Source organism: Adiantum capillus-veneris, chromosome 27 (assembly GCF_014529385.1).
Source record: "Adiantum capillus-veneris isolate H3 chromosome 27, ASM1452938v2, whole genome shotgun sequence".
NCBI classification, from domain to species: domain Eukaryota; kingdom Viridiplantae; phylum Streptophyta; class Polypodiopsida; order Polypodiales; family Pteridaceae; genus Adiantum; species Adiantum capillus-veneris.
The window spans coordinates 8,504,084-8,520,474 of NC_140957.1; the positions used below are offsets into that span (position 1 = coordinate 8,504,084).

Here is a 16,391-nt window from a genome sequence, read left to right on the forward strand (position 1 = left end):
CCTTGCCAAAAGCTAGATTACAAGTGGATTGGACCATTCAAGATTCTAGGCCAAGTCAATCCAGTCACCTATCACCTCCAACTACCCCAATCTATGAAGATTCGTCTTTCATGTCTCAGTTCTAGAGCCTTGTTGCACATCCAACATTCCTAGAAGAACCCAGCAACCCCCCCCCCCCCCCCCCCTCCAATTGAGATCAATGGGCAAGAAGATATGAAGTTGAGAAAGTACTTGATTCTCAAATTTCACGGGGTAGGATACAATATCTTGTACAATTTGAAAGGATATGATGCTAGAGAGAGAACACGGGAACCAACATCTATCTCTAGAGGAGGACCCCTCAAAGTTCAAGAGTTCCACCAACAACATCCATGGAATCCAAAGCCAATTGATACAAACACCACCGCTCCTTGTGGAATTCGTAGCTAGAGAGAGGGATTGGGGGGGGGGGTGTAATGTCACAAATGCTTGAGAGTCAGCCTCCTGTGTTTCCTACAATAAAGCATTAGAAGATTTTAGAAGGTCCTGGAAGATTCTAGAAGATTTGAGGAAAGTTCTAGAAGGTTCTAAAAGATGGCTTGCATCATCGCTTATGTCGTTGCCTAATTATCACCTGCATCATTGCTTATGTCATCGCTTGCATCGTCAATAGAAGGTTTTAGAAGGAAGAACCTAGAAGTTTCTAACCTCCTAAAAATGAAGAACCTACAAGGAACTTAGCCTCCTTAGTCATCAATATAAAGAGAGGTCTTGGGCTACAAGCCCCTCAGTCTTGCCAACACCGGTTGTGAGGCTCCTGTAAGGTAAGTCCTCTTCTAGTTCTTATCTTGTTATCAAGTCTTGTTCTTGTAAGTCAAGCCTTGTAATCCAAGTTTTGTAATCAAATTCTCTTAATCAAGTATTGAGTCTTGTAATCAAGATTTAGTGTTGCAATCAAGCTTCAAGCTCTTGTATATTGTGAGCGTCTCCTCTCGCTCTCTTGTAGCTCAAGATGCACTCATAATACTTTGTATTGCCTCAAGTGATTGATTGTGGCATATCAATTTATGGATGATATCAATGGATTGTTGCAAGTACAATTGACTGATTGCACAAACAAAACAATGCGGGGTTCAACGATATAAAAAATAGGAATGCTAGAAAGTCATTCTTGAATTATTTTTCATACAAAAAACACAATTGCTACAATGTGAGTATGGTTTTAAAAAAAACAAAAATGAAATATAGATAACCTCAAATTGAGAATCCGCAAAACTATGGAATAGCTTGTCACTTTTGTAAGGTCAAACTCACATTAAGGAGAAATAAATGCATATATGTGTTTAAAATGTTAGAACCATGTGTACATAAATATGATTTGTTAACTAAGCATATTGCTTTGTTGATATACTCAAGAACAATTTTTCACATATAAATACAAGGATATTTGGACTATCTGCATTCTCTACAAGGTTCATCTTCATTGTCTTGTGGGAGGCAATAAAGTGATGTGGAGAGCTTTCTTGAGAAGAATCTCATCTTTGCCTTGAAGAGGGTTAAAAACCATGAAAAATAATAAAAAGAATCAAGAGTAATTTTTTAGGAAGCATTGATCCATTCATATGCCGTAAGCACTTGGAGATTTGGGTTTAGAAGAATAGTTGGCATGCTCAAAGGGCACATCCTTAATGTTGCATGGCCTTTTTGGCCTTGGCTAAAATTATAAAACCTTGCTATTGATAGATAAACCCAATTGTCCTTTTTGTGATTACAAGGTTCGTGCATCATGACACATTGGATGAATTTGAACAAAATGTTCTTAAGTCCACCGATAACAAGAAAGCTTTTTAATCATAATATGTTGAATCAAATAATATGTGTGTGTGTGTGTGTGTGTGTGTGTGTGTGTGTGTGTGTGTGTGTGTGAGAGAGAGAGAGAGAGAGAGAGAGAGAGAGAGAGAGAGAGAGAGAGAGGAGATAAGATGTTCTCAGGCTTCTCAACACTCTCATCACCAAGTGTCATAGCATGAAGGTCTACATACCTTTGTGTTGGTCAAAGATGCACCATCGTGACTACCTTGCATAATCTCTAAATCTAAAGATTTTAATTGAAACTAGTCTCGTCTCATGTTAGCCAACAAACAAAAACCATGTGCAAAGCTCCCCATGAGTGCTTTACACCAGATTTCTTTTGGATTCTCTTGGTAATTCAAGTAATTGATTGTGGATGATAAGGATAGATTGTTTTAGGTATAGCTGGCTTGATTGTACATGTTTTCGATTAAGCTATGTGTGTGTGTATACACACACAGCTGGCTTGATTGTACATGTTTTTGGTCAAGCTATGTGTACACACACACACACACACACACACACACACAAAAGTATGTGTACCTCCTTGGCACTTGTTCATAAAAGGTGAGTGGGATTTTCCTTGATTCACACCTTTAATGGTGTGTATGCCCTCTCTATTATGAATGCATCAAATGGATTGGTGTGATGCGGTGCAAAGTTTCTATACTACAACAAGAAGGTGATTGCCCGCATGCTTCTATGTCAAAGATAGAATGTAAAAAAATGCTATCGTTGATGATAAACTTTGCCAACAATTGGGAACCTTGAAGACTGTAATGGCTACTTATACTAACATGCAGTGGCTTGTAGTGATTATACTTCTTGAAATCGTGCATATACTTCTTTGACTCCTAAAAAGACGATTGTTGAGACTTGAGTCAAAAATCACACTTCAACAAATTATTTGTGCATTTATAGAGGAAGCATGCATCTCATGTTAAGTAATTCAATCAACATCTAGGTATATAAGATTGTCCTTTCACACATCATCCTTTTTTAGAACGCTTTGACTTGCAAATACTCTTGAAAAAAGAAAAGTCAATCAATTTGATCAATGAAAAGGAAGTAGTGACATTCTTGCATTCATGCAATCTCAATCCTGCATATTGAGATTGCATAGTCCTTTAGATATGGTGGGAAATCCTCATTAAGTTTTCCTAGCATGGAGGGCAGTAGGTTTGAAACTTGAATTAAAGTGTTCAGATCGTGTTAACCATATTCCCCTAGTTGGTTACCTAACAAAGGTAAGTAATTTGTTCACAAGATACTTTTTTTAATTAGCTTCCATGTTTAGGTGCTTCTTGAACTTGCAAATTTTTGTTCAAAATTTTCTTCATATGCACAAGAACTTGTCAGACCTAAACATATAACATCCGTAGTCACTAATCACACATCGGGTTGGAAATTTTGAGGCTACAAACGTGAAGCTCTTTTTCAATCGTGACACCTTACAATCCCCATCATTTTTACAACTACTTTGAAGGTATGCATGGGGAAGGAATTTTTGCCCTGCTCTAGGGGACAAGGGTTGTAGTGATGTATACTCTCTTTGCTAACAAAAATAGTACTAAAACTTCCAATACTATACATGTATATATATTTTTACTATCGGTAGAGAAATCTTGTTGTCGCTCATATGATTACTAAGCTCATCATATTTAGTTAGCTTGCACAAAACTCAAAGTTATCATGAAAAAGAAAATTCTCTAATGCCTAAAATCTATACGTGCAAAGTGAATTGAGAGAAGTAAGACTCTGCCTTTAAAAAATAAAAGTAGTTGATGAGGAGGAAAATTGAGGCATTCTCAAAAGGAGGCAAGCTGGTCGTGCTTATTCCGTTGAAGGTCCACTAGTTGATTGCTACAAGCTGAAGATAACTTGCATGGAAAGTGGTGTATTGGTTGACCGCATGAGAGACAGAGAGAGGTTCTTACCACGGAGATATTTAAGGCCAAGATGATAGGCCTTGTGATTTCATCAATTGCGTTGTTAACATGATATGCAGTTTGCTAATGAAAGCATCCATTTGTATGAGCAAGCAAGGAAAAAGTGGTCTATCTCAAAGACTAATGAGGAAAAAGTGGTCTATCTCAAAGACTAATGAGGACTAATGAGGTTCCCGTAAACATTACAAAAGTGGCCGTAATGGCTCAAAATAATAATAACGGGATATTCAATGACGTCCATGAACTCGTATCTTCATGTTGCAACATCCATCTTCATCTTCATTACTTCATCACCATCTTCATGTGGAATCTTTACAGAATCTTTGAGGAATCTTTATGGAAACGTTGTTGAAAGGGCGTCCTTTCAACACTCTCCCCCTCCAAATTCTTGTCGTCCCCGACAAGACCCTATGTCTTTGCTGGCCTTGACGAGTTCTTGATGTCTTGGTGTTGGTTGAAGTTGTTGTGGCAGCTTCTTCTGCAGTTGGTTGCTTTGCGTGATGTTAAAGCTGCCTTGAAGTTGTACCTGTAGTCTATTTGAAGCCTGGAACTCTCCCCCTCCTATTGGTTGTTGTATCTTGAATTGCATGAGGTTGTATCGACTTGTTGGTGCAGCAGGTTGTTGTCATTGTAGCTCTAGTATGCTTTTCTTGTGGTTGTTATCTGGCAGTCGTACCTGTAAGTTGACTTGAAGCTTTGTCAAGCTGTTTTTTGGTCTCTCCCTTTTGACTTGTCAGTAGATTTGCAATTAGTAGTGTGGGGATATCATGGTTCTTCTTGTTTTTGTTGTTATAAAAAATAAAAGAGTAAAAGTAAAATGTAGCGTATATACAAAATGAAGGTCTTGGATACCTGGATAAGACTAAAGGGAAAAACCCAGTGGGAAAAAATGTCTTTAGTCATAATTAAATGCGAGGCTATATGTACTTAGGTTCTGATGTTATAGAGTTATGCTGAGTTAAAGTATATATGGCCATATGGCTACTAGTATGGGCTTGATATACATGGATAAGTGTTAGTAGCTTGAAGTCAGAGTCATTGTTGTTGAGCAAAGGATCATAAAACCTGTTTCTGCTATATGTACTTAGGTTCTGATGTTATAGAGTTATGCTGAGTTAAAGTACATATGGCCATATGGCTACTAGTATGGGCTTGATATACATGGATAAGTGTTAGTAGCTTGAAGTCAGAGTCATTGTTGTTGAGCAAAGGATCATAAAACCTGTTTCTGCTTGTCATCGTCATTTGTTTGTGTAAGTGCATGGGTGGAATAAAAAAGAGAGTGCCTAATGCATACGTCCAATGATGGGACATCTATATGCTTGCACAGAGTTATGCATGTTAAACATGAGGTGTGAGAGAAGAGTATTGATGGGTTCTTCATGGAGTTAGTGTAGCGAGAAAAACATATAGCATGAGTGCTTGAAAAGCTTTCACTACTCACAAGAAGGGTTTTTGCTGTCGAGGTTTCTCCACTCTTCCTCACTGTGTCAAGTGCGTGAGTGTTTTTTTTTTTGGACTACTCCACCTTCTCCACCTTATATATTATATGGACTTTGACTCTTATGCTCACCTCTTCCAGCATGAGCGACATGACTTTATGTATGCTCAACTCTCCAGCTTGAGCTTATACCTATTAGCTAGACTCATAGACCACAGAAAAATATTAACTTGAAGCTTGGGTCTGACACTTTGCTCATTTAGTGGCTCAGCTGCCCAACTCTAGACTTTTATGCCATGTAAGTTTAATGGCGACTTGGACTTACCTGATCGCGGCCTGAAATCCAATTCCATATGCTTTTGATGTTAAGGCCTTTCTCGTTAGTTTTTGTTTGAGATGCCATGTTGTCCAACACATTGGCATATATCTGCTCTTCATTCCTTGGTAGCAAATTGTGGTCGCTTGATGAGACAGGTATTGATGTTGAAGCAATGGTTGATGAAGTCTTCTTCTTCCAGATAGTGTTGTTCAAAACTGTGACCTCCGCATTTACCGTTGCTTTCTTTTTGTTGTTAAGAGACTGTAAAGGAGTTGTGTATCTTTCTTGTTGTTGAGCCTCAATCACGGATTTTGGAACCCACATTGTTCTTGGGCATGGTGTGATGTCCTTTGCCACTTGCCTTGTTTTTTCTTTGACTTGATGGTACCTTGTCTTTAATTTCCAAATATGGCTGTTACTTTTGTAAAAGCCTTGCTCTTGTAGTAATTGACGAGGGATCCATCTATAGGTTGTAGTACTCTTGGGTTAGTGGGTGGCTGCTCTTCATTTTTTGATGTTTCTTGCTTTTTCTGGGTGATTCCTTGATAAGCTACTACCTTAGGTAACCATATTTGAAAGTTACCCTCATATTAGACTTATTTTGACCTTGGACTCAAGCACTTCACAAATTTCACTTTTCTCTGGCAATTCACAACTCAATTGCACTTGAAGTGATGCAAATTTGATGACACTTCATCTTAAACTTGTGAACATCAGTCGTACCTCATGACACAGTCAGTTTACCCTAGGCTAATGGTTATATCTCTTCTTGGCCTTGTTAGGGTCACTTAGTGTTTTCTTATGAGAATCATCTGTTTCTTTATGTTGGTTTTGGTAGCAATTTTAATGTTTTTCTCAAGTGTTGGATCATAAATTTCAATGTCTACTCTTTTCACCCCCTTCAAGGGTATATGGTGTGGGTTTTGCTTTCAAGGCAAGCAAACAGCCTTATTGTTTCTTCTTTTTGTTTGTTTTTGCGTTTTTCTACTTTATTTCTACACAAGTATAACAAGCACTCAAAACCAAAAACCATAACTCCACATTATCCTACTTAACTAAATCTAACTAGTCGCAGACCCTCGGCAAGACACAGGCTTTCCGGCTATCCACTAGACCTCAGGATACTCTATCCTGGATCTTGTTCTAAAAGTTTAAGCTCTCTCTAGCCAAGACTAAAGTAAGCTAACCATCACACGAGTGACGTAGATCTCCCTACTTAAGGTCTTGTGTCCCCGACAACAGCGCCAATGTTTTAGGGCAAAACTACTCCCATGTTCATGCTCACAAGCATGACGCAGACAACATACTTATCATTCGATGACACGACTAACCCGTAGGTGCATGTAGGCAATCTCGTTAGTGTCAGGCTGAGACCAATCTACACATATGTACTTTTATGATGCATCAATCACTAACCCTGGTAGAATGCAACCCACTCTATCTCTAAACGCTCACAACACCGTTTACACTTCCAATGAACTCGGAATCGCATCAAACTTACTAGGCACCATCCTCTCACTAGGATATATTTACCTATAAGTCTAATCTCACCAGATTTGAACCCTAATTATCTCAAATACAGTCTCGATAGACTAACATGTCATAATCCAAAAGTGGGCGAAACTTAAGTTTATGAGTATCTGTGTGTAGCTAATCTCTTTCTCATTCCATAAAGCACTTGATTGTTGAAAACAGACACTGTTTGTGCTACTTACAAGCAAAACAAGCTCGAAGAAGGATCGATCGCGAACAGCTCGAAAATGTGAATGTGTGGCGTGGGCGCGTAGCTCTCGGAGAGACTACCGCGATGGTGTAGTCACGTCGTGAATCCGGTGAGGGAGAAGCGCGTAGCGAAGAAAATAAGACTCTCTCTCTCTCTCTCTCAGACTCGTACGACACAGGATTAATGTTCAAAATAATGTTTTTCAAAAATGGTTCTAAGGTGACTTTTATACTTTAGTCACCTTAGCTAAAAAATGTACATGGGGTTCTCTTACTCATTATTACAAAGTGGGAGCAAATCTGAGTCCTGACTAACTGATTAATCTTTACATAACCCAGACCAATGGATCAAAATGATAAGACGTCTTGTAAAGCATATCAAAATCTTTGACATAAAATGGGAATTTGATATGCTTTACAAGATGGGTTCATTACAACAGTTGGACAAATGGGGCTCCAACACTGGACATTGTTTCCTCATTAGTCTATCTCTCTCCCCCCTCTCTCCCTCTTTATCGCATGCAAAAGGGCTTTTTAAAATTTTGGACGTTAGACTTCAGGTCGCAGATTGTGACACGTGTAAAGGGCTCCCCCTTCCGCCATATTATGTTAGTAGATTGCAAGAAATTCCTAGTTTTCAAAGGGTCCTCTTGAATCAAGTGAGTCCGTACTAATCTTGGGTGCCAACATTAATCAAGCAAGATATATTTTGTTGGGAAAAGTACTTGAGATTGTTTTGAGCTGCAGTAATCTCAGAGACTAGAGATTAGTTTACCCATGACAAATTCGCATATCAAAAGCTGACACGGTTACACGGTATGGGTTCAACCCTCGGAGAAGGACACAAGCCCCTTCAAGTCAATGCTTACAAGGAGATTTTGAAAATTAAACTCTATTTTTGGCTGGTTATATTTACACTATTTTCTTTTTCTTGCAAATCTAAGCTCGATTTTTCCTTTTCGCTCCCGTTTCAACCGTCTGCTCAAGGCTAAGCAGGCTAAGCTAAGCTGAGACCATTTTTCCCGAACACTGCTTGGAGTTGTTTTGAGGGCGGAGCGGAGTGACTGATGTAACCTGTTACCTAAGAAGAGCGGCGCCTCCCACCCGCTTCTCTTGTTGGTTCATCTCCTCCGTGAAGAGCAGCGCCCCCTGTCTGCGAGCACCAGGTGAACCTCCCTGCTCTCTCATTTCTTCGACGTCTCTCTTGTCCCGTCTACTAGATCTGCACATCTGTATGCTTCCTGTTCTTTTTGCTGTTTCTCGATCGCGTCACTCGTGACTCCTGAATGGCCCTCTTCTGGAGTGTTCCCAGCTTTTGATGTATCTCCCTCATTTGGCAAGCAAATCTGGGACTAGGGTACATGGATCTCGATCCATCATTTTTGGCTAAACTGAGTTATGAGGGTAGGGATTGGATCATCATGATGAGTAGGTCATGTGGGTACAATCTTTTGCTATTTGGTCACTAGCGTTAAGTACATCCAGGTTTTTTTCATTACAAGCCTGGTTATCGGTGATGTTTGCAGTCTTTTGTATTGCCTTCGGGGTCATTGTAATTTTGCAAGTAATACTGGGGGTTCATGTCCCACTTTTTGAGAGAGGGAGAGAAAAGAAGAAGAAGAAGAGAATTTCAACGTTGTAGGAAACTATTCACACACACCCACATAGAGAGAGAGAGAGAGAGAGAGAGAGAGAGAGAGAGAGAGAGAGGGTTTGCTAATCTTGACATGGATATGACCATTGTGCTTTGCTTTTGCATTCGGATGAGTCATGGTTGGTAGTTTATAGCTTTAAAAATCATAGTTACCGGGGAACGCGTTCCGTAGGCCTTGGAACGTCGGAACGCCGTTTTGCCAAGCCGGAACGTCCCGGAACGTTTTGCCGTTCTAGGTGACCACCTAATACCGGAACGGCCGGCTGCAACGGCCAACTCTAAAAAATGGGGAGAAATAGGCAAATTTTTTGCAAATTTGTAGTGAACATTAGGTGTTTTTTAAAGTGTGCAAGGACTCAAAAAATAAAATGCAGCCCCTCACACCCATTCCCTTCTCAAGCATTATTTGGGTGTTTTTCATGCCTCCTGTTCTGCGCCGTTCCCGTTCCGGACCCCTGGCCGTTCCGCCATTCCGCCATTCCGCGTGGGTCCTGTCGCCGTTCCCGTTCCGCGTTTCGGGTAACTCTGTAAAAAATTGATTGACCATTGAGAAAACATATCGTGTGCATGGGATAGATTGTTTTTTCAATGTACCCGTAGGAAGCTACCAAGTGGATGCGTTCATAAAGCAAAGCTAGAAAAAACATAAAGAAGGGTGTAAGGTCTAGTCCAGATTGCGTAGAGGATGCACTTGCACTCATGACTTTTCTGTCTTAGTGCCATTCATACTGAGTTCAAAAAGCATAACAAAGTAATATGAGTCTGTTTGACGTGGTTAGATCATTTGCATATGAATTGTGCGGTCGAGAGATCGAGGCCTCTTTGCATTTTACCTGGCAAAATTGCCTTGCCATGCTTCGTCTTGGGGTTGAGCTCGCCCAACTTTTGGTGGGTGGGGAAGAGAGTACTTTTATTTTGATGAAATGTTCTCGCCTCTAAGCATTTTAAGCGCATGCTGAATGCTCTCCAAGTAGCATGGAGTACAAACCCAACCTTATAATGCATCATCATGGGTTTGGGTTGACATTATAGAAAAGGGTTTTGACGTACTATCTACGTTTGAGCATCAACTTAGCAAGGGTCCAAGTGCAATGCATGTATTTTGTCTTTTTTCCAATGAATATGTGTGAATTTCGAAAGTAAGATTTGGGATATAAAGGCCTTTACTTAGGCAATGTTCAAACTGAAAAAAAAAGGAAGATATACAGGGCCTGCTGCCTTCTTGGCACTCAACGCATGGATTTCCGGACCCACCAAGAGAATGGGTGGCACCCCTACGCTAAAAATGATGTAGTTTCACCCACTTTTCTAGCGGCCGATATGGACTCCCGTTGGATCTTTGACGTGCCACTTCGTTGCAGCCGCACATCATGCCTTGCGCTGTGTGAATTGGAGGAGAAATGAATTTTCTTCATTTAGCTTTCGAGGTGCTCCTTGTGCGGATTGAACGCACCCTTAGACTTGAGTCTCCGGAAGAATGCATCATCCCTTGAATTGCTTCTTGAACAAATGTAGTTTCATTTCTCTTCGGATCAGTGGTGAATGTGCAAGCAAACATCACAGAGGGCGATCTTTTCCATCTTTCTGCTGGTCCTAAAGCAAGCAAGCAATGAGAGTAAGTAGGTCACTCTTTGCTTCTTCCATTACTCTCTCACCATCAGCACACGGTTTGTGCGGATGACCCAGGTGTGTGCTTGCTTTGCAGCAAAGCAGTGCTTTCAGCCTTACGCATCCATTTGTGGTGTGGAGAGCAACGAGATTTTGCTACACGCAATTGGTGTCGTCTCACGAGGTTGGTCTTCTATTGCAGACGTTTGCCCTTAGAATAGGCACCATTTGGTTGTTGTGAGGGACCTTCAAGTAATAGAATCAGCCTCTTTTTCACACACACACACACACACACGTATACATACATACATATACGTGCGCATTGCACTTGCGCTACGTGGACATGCTTCTACTACAGTCTATCATGAGTCATTAGCTTAAGACTGAGCCTGGCACCTTTGTGAGCCTCTAGTAGGACGTGCATGTCCAGGCGGGTCACTAGATTGCTCTCTTGCAAAGTACAACATTTCATCATGCAGGCATTTTACTGCGTGAACTACCTCTTATAGGTCATTTATAAATAAGTGACTTTTCATTTACCCTCGTTGGAATGTTAAGTAGGGCAAATGGCTAAAGGAATTATAAAAGGAAGCATGGGGCGCTAGAAGAGAGCAGAAGACACAAGGAGGCAGGCACCCGGTCGGCAGCACCTTAGTAGCTCTAGTGTTTTCTCCAAGATCAGCCCGGCGTTTTCAACATCAGCAGACTAGCGTTTTCAGCCCATAAAACCAGCGTTTTTAGATCAGCCCTGAACCTCGCCGTACCGCACCTTTCCCGGTTGTAGAACCTCGTCGCATCGACCCATCAACACCCGGATCAGCCTAGCGTTTTTGGTTTCAGCCCAAGGCAGCCAGCACTTCGCACATTCAGCCTAGATCAGCTAGCGTTTTTGCATTGCACCTTTGCATGCATTGGTAGTTGCAGATCCTCGCCGTAGAACCACCACAATAGCAGATCCACAGCAGAACATTTAGTGTTTTCAGATTTTAGTCTTGACATAGTCTTCGTTGTAGACATTGTCATCGTCATCGTCGACATAGACCCCAGCAGTACTTCGTCGTTGATCGATATCATCTTCGTCGACATAGACCCATTAGTAGCCAATACCGAGCATCAGTAGCATCAATACCCATTAGTATCAGCATCTCAACATTTAGCATCATTGTATCAGCATTCTACAAGAATAAAGAAAGTACTTGCTCTGACAATAGAGCAAGGGGGCCCTTGAGGGTTTGGGACCCGACATATCGTGTCTCTTCTTTCTCTCTCTCTCTCTCTCTCTCCTGTCTCTCTCTGTCTTTTAGATCAGTTCAATTCTTTCAAGTGAAGTACAGTGTCCCTTGTGTTTGTGTGTAATACTAGATCCGAGCTAAATCCATAAACACTTTCGGTTGCACCTGGCATTGGTACCAGGGTTCAAATCAGCTTAGGAAGTGTTCTGGCACCTTTGTGAGCCTATGCGCAGGCCGTGCATGTCTAGGCACTTAGAGTAGTTGCATATCCTCTGGTTGCACACAACATGATCATCAACATTACAATCAGTAGCCATCATGAGCGTTTTACAGTGCACAAAACCCATTTTTCCTATTTTAGCCATTTTTCACTTATTATTATTAAGTGACTTTGTTGCGAAATTGGGTAGTGCAAGTTTGCTAAGTTAATATAAAAGAAACCTGACAGTCACTCAATAGAGCAGAAGAAACCAAGAGAGCACAGACAGAGTCTGCAGCAGGCTCTCTAGTGTTTTTCCTCAGCAAGAACCTCAGCAAGACCAACGTTTTCTACAACCATCTTCAGCCCTAGCGCCAGGCACTTCAGCCTAACAGCGTTTGCAGATCAGCAGTACCAGCGTTTGCAGATCAACAGCATCAGCGTTTTCACAATAACAACATCAGCGTTTTTACATAGCATGCATCAACGTTTTTACACAGCCTATATTAGCGTTTTACGCAGCCTGCTACAACAATGTTTTCAGCCAACAGTCGCTAGCGTCGTCGTCGCCCTCGTCGTTGCCATTGTCACCGACTTAGAGCATCATTGCATCATAGCCTCAAGAACTTGCATCAACACCTTTGTACCAGATTTGTGCAATCAATAACATAGACTTCTCTTGCCATCGAGAGAGGGGCCCTTGGAGGAGGGTTGACAACAGTCTGGTGTCATATTTTTCTCTCTCTCTCTCTCTCTCTCTCTCTCTCTCTCTCTCTCTCAGTCTCAACACTTTCATTCACAGGGTTATTCACTTTGTTTGTGATCATTTGCACTCTCTCACTAAAGAAACGGAAGCCTCTCCCTTTGAAACCGGCCCGTGGGGCGGTAGGTGTTGGCTTTCACCCGAAATTCTTTACTTTAGACACACACACAGAGCACTTTGCAAAAAGAACCTGCGACGGGAATTAACACTTAAGCACACACACGGCTCGGAAGCTAGAATGCTCCGAGCGAACGCTAACAACCTGTAGGCCCCAAAATTGGCGCCCCTTACGATATTTCTTCATTCTTTAAGAGGGTAAATTACAAAGTAGAGTCTTGGGAATCCTTTGTCTATATCCAACTAGATACCACTTGATTTGGCCAAATTTCGGCAGCATAACAGCCCCAAAACTTGCGCGAAACCAATTCCCCTGCTGGAACTCACTTCCAGTGGCATAAACCCTCTGATTCCTGCCCAAAAACATAGCATGCTGTATTTACTGGTTTTTTGTCCTGCTTTCAGCCGCAAACAGTCCCCTAACTATCCTCTGCCAGTGGGACACTATTCCCAATGGTTCTGGCGTCCGTATGGCTAAAAAACAATCAATTTATAGCGCATACACAGCGTTGAAACGCACCTGTACGATGAGGTTATGACCCTCACCGATGCCTGCTTTGGAGTAGCAGTCAGCTACCCCTGTTCCTGCTCAAGGAGGCTCTTGCCTCAGCACAAACATGAACCCACACAGCTGTACATCAATCAAATGAAGAGCCCTCTTGTGGGGCATCACATAACTGCACGTAGGGAAGAGAGAGAGCAGTGTGTAGCGTGCAGGGCATCACTCCTAGCACCACACTATACATGGGAGGGAAAGAAAGCACTCCATAGCTCTTAACTTGTGACAGGTTCTCAATGAAGCATCCCCCCAGCATAAATCGAGCGCCCCCTCTGTTGCCCTTGACCTGTAATGCATCTGTGAACAAATAGATGCAAAAAGGGGAAGATTTCCATGGCTGCCAAAACCTGCGTATCACTGAAAACGCAACAAAACAGCCCTGTAAACACGCATCTGATGCCTCCCAATGCTGAAAATGAGATCCTTGGACTTGGTCAAAGTCATGGGAAGCTCAAAAATGGAGAGAAATGGCTGAAAATCAGCGTTAACAGCCTCCAAAACTGCTCCAAAGAGTCAGTTACGAGTTCTCTTCTCCCAAACTGGTAAATTGGCCAAAAAGTGCCACTTGGCACTCATACATGCAATTTTCCCGCATTGGGCTTCCTGCTTAAAAATCTCTCAACCGGTGCATCAGTTGACTTTGCAGCAGAGTAATAAAATGTTTCCCTGGTCATACCGAAGGTAATGACGCGAACACATTTCACGGCCCAAAATAGCAATTCCCTAATTTTTAGGAGATGCTTCCGTCGGGCTTACACTGGTCATCTGACCATCTATCCTCATTGGGACCGCATCCAAAAATGCAATGTGGCCCAACTGTCGGATACTTTTCTGTCGGTAGTCACACCTTGACTTTAGGCCTTTATTGAGTTCACTTCCTAGTATTCACCAACTTGCTAAGTGCGACGGGGGGACCTATATGATCTTGCTCTGAGCCTAGACATCCTCTTACCATATGAATTCCAGTGCCGACCATTACCCATCTGCGGGTGAAACTACCGTTCACATTGGTCATACGGACGGCCAAAGCTGCCTCATACGGAGTTCTACCAATGGTAGAGGAATAAGAGTCATACAAAATAGCCTGAACCAATGGGAGATGAAGCTCCCAATGAGACTGCTGATCATGCACATATGACTTTAAAACATCAAAAGCAAACTGATTGTAAATCTCTGTTTGACCATCTGACTGTGGATGAAAAGCTGATGAAAAATTCAACTTAGTGCCAAAATTTTCAAAGAGTGCACACCAAAAATTGGACGTGAACTTAACATCCCTATCTGAAACAATCAACTTTGGCAAACCACAGAGGGGTACAATGCTTTATGAACAACCGTGCTACATCTTGTGTGGTGATTGTGGCCTTACAAGAAATCAACATGCAAAACTTGTTGAAACGGTCAACAATTGTCAACATTGAGTGTTCCTTGAATGCAAACTAGGTTAGTGAGAAAATCCATGGAAATATCCATTGGGAATAGGCAGCGGAAGCAAGAGGCCTTGCTGCTTACCACGAGGAGCTTTTACCTTTTGACAAATAGTGCACTGTGTAACATAACGAAACACATCCTTTCGCATTTTAGGCCAATAAAAGAATCTTTCTATTTTTTCCAGAGTGGTGTTCTTTCCCTTGTGGCCACCTGTGAGAGTCATGTGCATCGTGCAATATGGCTGTCCTGAGAGGGGGCAACAGACATAAACGGTGACTAAAGTACAACAAACCTTCATGAATGAGATAGTTGCCTGGCCCTTGGGAAGCAAGAGCCTGCAACCATTGCTTACCAAACTTGGAATCTGCGTACTGGTTCTTCATGCTGTCGAAAGACACACGTGGAAGAGAACTGTGGATCTTGACCCAAGAGCCAGGATCTGGTATTTGCGACTTAATGCATCTGCAACAGGGTTAGCTTTTCCAAGCACATACTCAATCAAACCTCCAAATTGCTCAAAAAATTGTGACCACCGTGCTTGGCGATCACTTCAATGTAACAGACTTAGGCACTCCAAGTTGAGAATCTACCACGACACCATAAATAATCACTTCAAACAATTCACAGTTCACAATTGATTCGACACTTGCCCGGCGGAGTTTTGTGCCTAGAGATATTGGCCCCAAAGACTTGCCCCCCTTACGATATTTCTTTTTGTATTAATCTGTGTTCAAAGTACAAGAGTGCAGGCAGACGCTCACGCTCAGACTTTGCGTCCAGATGCTTTGAGTTGTGATTGGCCTACCCACATAGTTAAAGAGATTACAAGGGATGCCAAAAGCAGAGCCCCAAAAGCTGGAAAATTCAAAAGCTTTTAAAAATAAAGCGAAAGGAGTTTCTCTCTCTCAAGCTCTCTTGAGCCCCAAAATAAAGCAAAAGCAAAAGCTTCTCTCTCTCTCTCTCTCTCTCTCTCTCTCTCTCTCTCTAACTCTCAATTGCGTAGCCAAAAGCTGTAAAAACAACACCGAAAATTCCGCCACGATTTGCGGGCTGCCATGTAAGCATGCAATATGGAATTCTGTGAAGAGCGCCACCATTTTCGGCCTGTCCGTACTGAACCTTCAACATCAGCATTCGGCTGCAATTTCCCCTTGCAAGAGAGTGTGTGTGTGTGTTAGGGTTATGCCACGTCACAGAGTTGTGACATACCCCCTCTTGAAATCATTGTGATCGCCCTCGATTACTCCTGCAAATCAGACAGAGGCCATAAACTGTCTTAATAGACACTGATTGTTAGTTCCGACGCACTAGGAACACACATTTAGCACATGTATCAATCGACAGTCACATCACAGGACATCACAGGACATCACATGACAAATCACAATCAACATTCTTTCGGATCTTAGACCATGATTCATTGGCAATGCAGTTAGCAATCGCATCTAGATCCACTCAGGACCTCGTAGATGCCCGATTGACTAACCCCTATTGCAACATGTATGTTCGAGATCATTCAGACCAAAACGCTGCAGTCATTTTGTCTATCAGTTCCTGCACTTAAAAA

General features: G+C 41.9%; 1 protein-coding gene across 6 annotated transcripts in view; it reads left to right on the plus strand.

Annotated features, from left to right (window-relative positions):
- Positions 1 to 8,204: 8,204 nt before the first annotated feature.
- The window catches only part of SYP61 (syntaxin of plants 61), a 66,417-nt gene continuing 58,230 nt past the window's right edge, over positions 8,205 to 16,391 (plus strand). For 4 of the 6 annotated variants that reach the window (XM_086503772.1, XM_086503774.1, XM_086503773.1 and 1 more), the window contains exon 1: positions 8,205 to 8,427. The gene's annotated coding sequence lies outside the window, so the exon portion shown is untranslated. The remainder of the gene's footprint in view (positions 8,428 to 16,391) is intronic. The other 2 variants (XM_086503770.1, XM_086503771.1) reach the window with 1 other exon arrangement.